Source organism: Pelobates fuscus, chromosome 6, assembly GCF_036172605.1.
Source record: "Pelobates fuscus isolate aPelFus1 chromosome 6, aPelFus1.pri, whole genome shotgun sequence".
In the NCBI taxonomy this organism is placed as follows: Eukaryota; Metazoa; Chordata; class Amphibia; order Anura; family Pelobatidae; genus Pelobates; species Pelobates fuscus.
In genome coordinates, this window is record NC_086322.1 from 269,551,766 (window position 1) to 269,557,765 (window position 6,000).

Below are 6,000 nucleotides of genomic sequence, written 5' to 3' on the forward strand. Positions count from 1 at the left end.
CTCCCTTTTCATGTTCTCAAAGGTAATGTAATTTGCTTACATATGCAGGTATCACGGTCAAAACCAGGTAAGATAACACAGTCTGAGCAGGATATAACTTCTCTACGGAGTGATTTGAATAAATTGTGGACTGTACAGGCAAGTGGTAGAGATTCAAGAGAGGTAAATGAAAATCCATGCATTTCGGAATAAGGAACCCACAGGCACCGTATACCCTCAAAGGGGGTTAAATAATAGCATTAAATTGAAAAGGACTTTGGAACAATTATAAATAGCAAACTGAGCAACAGCGCACAATGCCGGTCTGTTATTGCAAAAGGTTGTAAGGTGCTGTCATGTACTAAAAGGGATATTGATTCACATGGTCAAAAAATAATTTTCCTCTTTATAAATCAGTGGTACTACCCCCACCTTGAAAATGCAGTGCAATTTTTAAGTTTTAAAGAAAGATATTGCAGAAGTAAAAAAAAATTAAATGGCAAGATTCAAAATGAAAGGAACATTATATTCCCGATAATAATATGCTTTTTTTTGGAGGGAGGGCGGGAGGAGGGGGCAGGGGCTAAAAGTTTCCTGCTATTACAGTGACCTCTGTCCATTTCATTTTATGTTGAAAATGCAAGCTTAATATAGATTTTTCACCTCATTCCCAGAACTTGGCCATAAGCATGGTGATGGCAGATCCACAACAGTTCACCACATTATGTGCCCTTAGTGAGTGTCTTTTAAACATTGAATTACATGTTTGTAAATTAAGAAAACAGCCTAGTAGTTAAATTAAACACCAAAAACAAGTAGATAATAGGCGCTAGTAAAAAAAAATGTCTAAATACAAATATCAAGAAATATTATAAAAACAGAAAAAGCTGCACCTTAACAAGTGTAAAGCTCCAACACAACACTCTTACAATACAAAACAACCAAATAACTCCAAATAAAGGTGCGCTGTGTCTTTAAGACCAAATTCCTAAAGTGCCAAATGTGCAATTTGTGATAAAGTGCAAAAATATACAAAGTGCACTCAAAGTGTTAAACACAATTATACATACATATATGCGTCCTCTCCAATAGCAATGAACATATAAAAGGGAGAGACAAAAAAGCAATAATAGTGTAAATCTATTTTAAAAGACTTATTAGTATGGTGATATAAAATTTACACTCACAAGGATAGAGCAGTAAAAGCCTTAAGGAAAAAGACTGCACGGACAAAAGATTCTTTTCACATATTTAATGCCCTGCTTAGCACAGGTACTTCACCTTCCTCTGCATACAGTACGTGATCAAAATAAGACCGGTCGTGTATACTTTGGGGTGTCGACAAGTCCCTTAGTATTCAGCCGATACTGTCGCCACTGCCTCTGATTCAGACTTCCGGGAGGAGGAGTTTCCAGTTGTGCGTAATACGTGGTGCGTAGTTAAATTAATGGGACACTTGCCATGTATCAGTTTGTAGTAAGTGTCCCAAAGGTTGAGTGATTATATCTAGGGCAATGCAATACCATTAGTCTCAGCAGAGTCCTTGTTCTCATGGTAACAAAAGCGTGAGGAGTTTTCAAGTGCAAGAAAGTTAAAATGGTGTTATACTCTTGGGGAAAAAATTATGGGAATTGGTGCACCTACTGGTACTCCATTGTAGAAGCCTGAAAACCTTCAAGTAATAGTATCCAATACATTGTGCAGTTTATTGAAAGCAGGGCCGTCTTTAACACAGGGCAAACGGGGCAGCTGCCCCGGGCCCAGTTACTCCTGGGGGGCCCAAAGCAGCTGCCCTGTGGGCCCACAACAATTTGGAGGGGCCTATCAGGTGGCCCATGCATTTAGGGCCACCCGGTGGGTATCTCTGAACAGGGACCCGGTGGGATCTCTGAACAGGGACCCGGTGGGGTGCAATGGCCCTTTAAGAGCCGACCGGGCCCCTGTAGTATTGGCTGGCTGGGAGGAAGTGACAGCCAATCACGTCCTCCCAGCTTCAGAAGAGAGCACCGCGGGAGGAAGGAGGTAGCAGCATGGGGAGGAGAGGCAGGAATGAGCTGCTGCTCATTCCCACTCCCATCAGCCTCAGCCAGCTCTAAGCTGAGTTGAAGGTAAGTGTTTCCAGTCCCTGATCCTCTCCTTCTGGCTGAATGGCTGCAGCTAGAATAGTTTTTAGAAAAACCACCCCACTCAATGTCCCTGCCCTGCTTTCCCCCACTTACTGTGCCCCCACTTACTGCTTATCTTCCCTGTGCCCCCACTCAATGCCCCTGCCCTGCCTTCCCCACTCACTACTTCTCTTCTCTGTGCCCCCACTCTCTGGCCCTGACCTGCCTTCCCCACTCACTTTTTCTCTTCTCTCTGCCCGTGCCCTGCCTTCCCCTACTCACTTCTTCCCTTCTCTATGCCCCCACTCTCTGCCCCTGCCCTGCTTTCCCCCACTTACTGCTTCTCGGTGCCCCCACTCACTGCTCCTGCCTTCCCCCCTCACTGCTTTTTTACCCTGTGCCCCCCACTCACTGCCTTTCTACTATGTGCCCCCACTCACTGCTTTTTTCCTGTTTAGATGAGTTTAATTATTGCTGCAGTTGCATTTAAGAACAGTGTTTATTTAATGTTTTAATTCTTTTTTTTTTGTTGTGCATCAAGCTTGCCTTGCCACAGCAGCATCAGCATTTACAAGCTTTGTGCCTCCTCCAACTCTCTGCTTCTGCCCTGCTGCAAACATAAAAATTATCACATGTATGTCAGAGTGTGTGTATCTGTGTGTATGTGTGTGCCAGTGTGTAACTGTGCCAGTGTGTAACTGTGTTGGTGTGTATCTGAGTGTTTATCTATTTTTATTTTTTTTCAGGTAACATAAGATCTTTATTAATTTTTATGGCAGAGGAATTTTTATTTTTTTTTAATTCTTTATTTTTGGTGTGCACAAGAGTAACAATACGCCTTGGTGCGCCACAACAGCGACATCAGGGTACATTATTGAACATTTGCATTACAGGTTGTGATAATCAATTGTCAGGCACTTTTTTAGTTAGAAATAACAGAATTGCAATAGTTTAGGTGCTCGAGTAGCATAAACATTTGAGTATTCAATGGTGTTGCTGTGGTATCGGCTTGAGTAAGTGGTTTAGCAGGGTTACCGGACATAGAGTGAGTGGAGCTTCCGTGGGCCCCCCGTGCTGACGCTACCCTCCAGCCCGCTCGCCATGTAGTCGGAAGGCAGGATTGTTTGGGTAGGGATGATGCTCAGCACGGTGGTTCCGCCTGCAAACCGGCGAGGTTGCGTCAGCCATTGCGGATCATAGCGCCGCCATTTTAGTGCCCTGGCTCATAGCGCATAGCTTTGTAGGACAGTGTTTCCCTCTGATGGGGACTGGGATAACCCCCCCGGTCCATGGGGGGAAGCAAAGCATATCCCAAGGCTGTCGCAGGGTGGCCAGGTTCACAAGCAGGACGGCGGCCGTCCGTCCCGCTCTCCATGCTCGTGGGCCATAGGCCCCAAAGTCCCATTTTGCTCCCTGGGGCTCTGGAACTCCCGATCTCAGGGACTGCGGTGGCTCCTGCTCCTGCCTGGGTGCCCGAGACGGTCTCTGTTCACCCAGATTGTGTTATTGTTGAAGTTTTGAGCCATTGGGGACCAAAGTCGCCAGGAGCCTCTCTGGCCTGCGACCGGTCAGCATGGCGGTCAGGCCCCGCCCCCCGTATCTGAGTGTTTATGTGCCAGTGTGCATATCAGAATTTGTGTGCATGTGCCAGTGTGTGTATCTGTGTGTCAAGGTATGTGCATGTGTCAGTATGTTTATATGTGTGTTGATGTGTATGTAATTGTGTATGTGTATACATTCCAGCAATCAAAAACAACATGCAAACACATCCCTGATAACACAAACATTACAGACAAACACACCCCTGATTTCAAACTCCAAAATTATATATAAAACACACCCTTTACTCAAACACCAATACTATACACAAAGGTTTAGAAGACAACACTACATCCTATAACAACCCTGATGGCAAATATTACATACAAACAAAACCCAGTATTAAAATGCCAAAATGATATGCATACACCAACTCACAGTTGCACACCTGCATTTAAAAGTCAACCATACATACAAACACACACCACTGCATTCAAACGCAAACACTACACACAAGTACACCTCTGCATTCCAATTGTAATAGTACATACAAATACACCTCTACATGCACACATATACTGTATACAAAAACAGGCTTACATTCAAATGCACAAACACTGCACACAAATACAACCCTACAAGGATGGGAAAAGTATAGATCCCCAGCTGGCATAGCATTGTGGGAGTTGTGTGACAGATGGGGATGTATCTTTTCGCCACTCTTGTGCTAGAGGAGGAGACCCAAACAACTTTCTTGTACCAGGGCTTCTCTGCATTAGTTCCGCCACTGGGTTGGAGTGTAAGGCATGATTGGATGCCAGGGAGTGGGAGGGCAGCAGGGTCCAGGGGGCCCAAGCAAATGCTTGCCCAGGGTCCAATCACTATTAAAGACGGCCCTGATTGAAAGAAGGAACACAAAAAAACTATACAACATGTCGGTCCAATGGCCGTAATCATTGGTCTTAACCATTGGTCTGAAATGTTCTACAGCTTTTTTGGTCAATAAATTGCACAATGCATCCTACCTGTTAAACCTGTGGATTTTGTATTGGATTTTTCAAGTGAATGTCCAAGGTGATAACTCTAGCCAGAAAGGTGTCCCATATTGGACCGTAGTCAGTAGAACTGTATTTCTATTTTGTCTTTAGATATCACAAATGGCCATTTTGTGAACATTCCAACTTTTAACAATTAATAAAACAACATATGCTTAGTTCCCTAATAGATTCTGCCTTTCAGGTTAATTATTTTGTAGACTCAAAAACCTGTTTCTAGTTTGCAAGACTAGGCGTGTCTAGTGGAACACATTTAATTGAGAGACATAGATTTACTAATCTTGGGTAAACTAGAAAACATGCACTCATGACTAATGTAAAACATACTGTAAAACATAAATAATTATTGTAAACACAAAAAAAAAAAACAATCATTCTTAGCATGAGTGGTGTAGTAATTGCTGTGTATGTAAAAAAAAAATGGATGTGCCTGAGCTTAAACATTATGACATATTTACATTATTTCCATAAGTTATTTTAACATTTTATTTATTTTTGTACAAAGTGATTAACATTGTTTATGAGCTTCATAAAAATAGTTGTTGACAGATATCTGTATAGGTGGCTTGTGTTTCCTCTGCAATAAAACACACTCATGTAAATTATATAAAATAATTTTTCAGAATGACAAAGATTAACTCACATATGCTGTATACAAACAAAGTTGTACATGTCGATCGGTAGTCAGTAAACCATTTCGCTCTCTTTTCTTAGATATATCCTTTACAGAACACATATTCAATTATGCCAACCAAGTACTTGATTTAATATTTTTTAATAAACTTTTAAAATTGATTTTTCAAGATACTAAAATATCAAAAAATATATCATATATAAATATATACTGACACATTTCATATCTCTACTAGTTATGGTCTCAACTGTGTTGTTTGCATTTCAACATATGTTTACAGATGGACACTTTGTTTGAAGTGTTTTGAAACACAGGGGGAGGAGGGAGAATTAGCCTTTCCATTGAAATGTCCAAGGTGTTTGTGTTCTGGGTTAAGAATAAAAGACCCATGAGTATAATTAGCTCAAACTAATTCGCATCCCTCAGCCAGGAGGTCTCCCATCCCATGTAGGAATTGACAAGTACAGCATAATGTATGGCTCTCTGTGTGTTTGTATTTTTATTGGTGTAAATATTCACAAAGAAAAAAACCAAGAAAGTTATGTTGGGAAAAAATCGTGATTGAAAACCCGTTTCACCTGAAGTCAGTGGATTGTCAATACATTGTCAAACACAGATCTGACAATACACAAGATCCAGCGCACTCTCCTATCTACTAAACAGCAACTTCAATGTTGACAGATTTTAT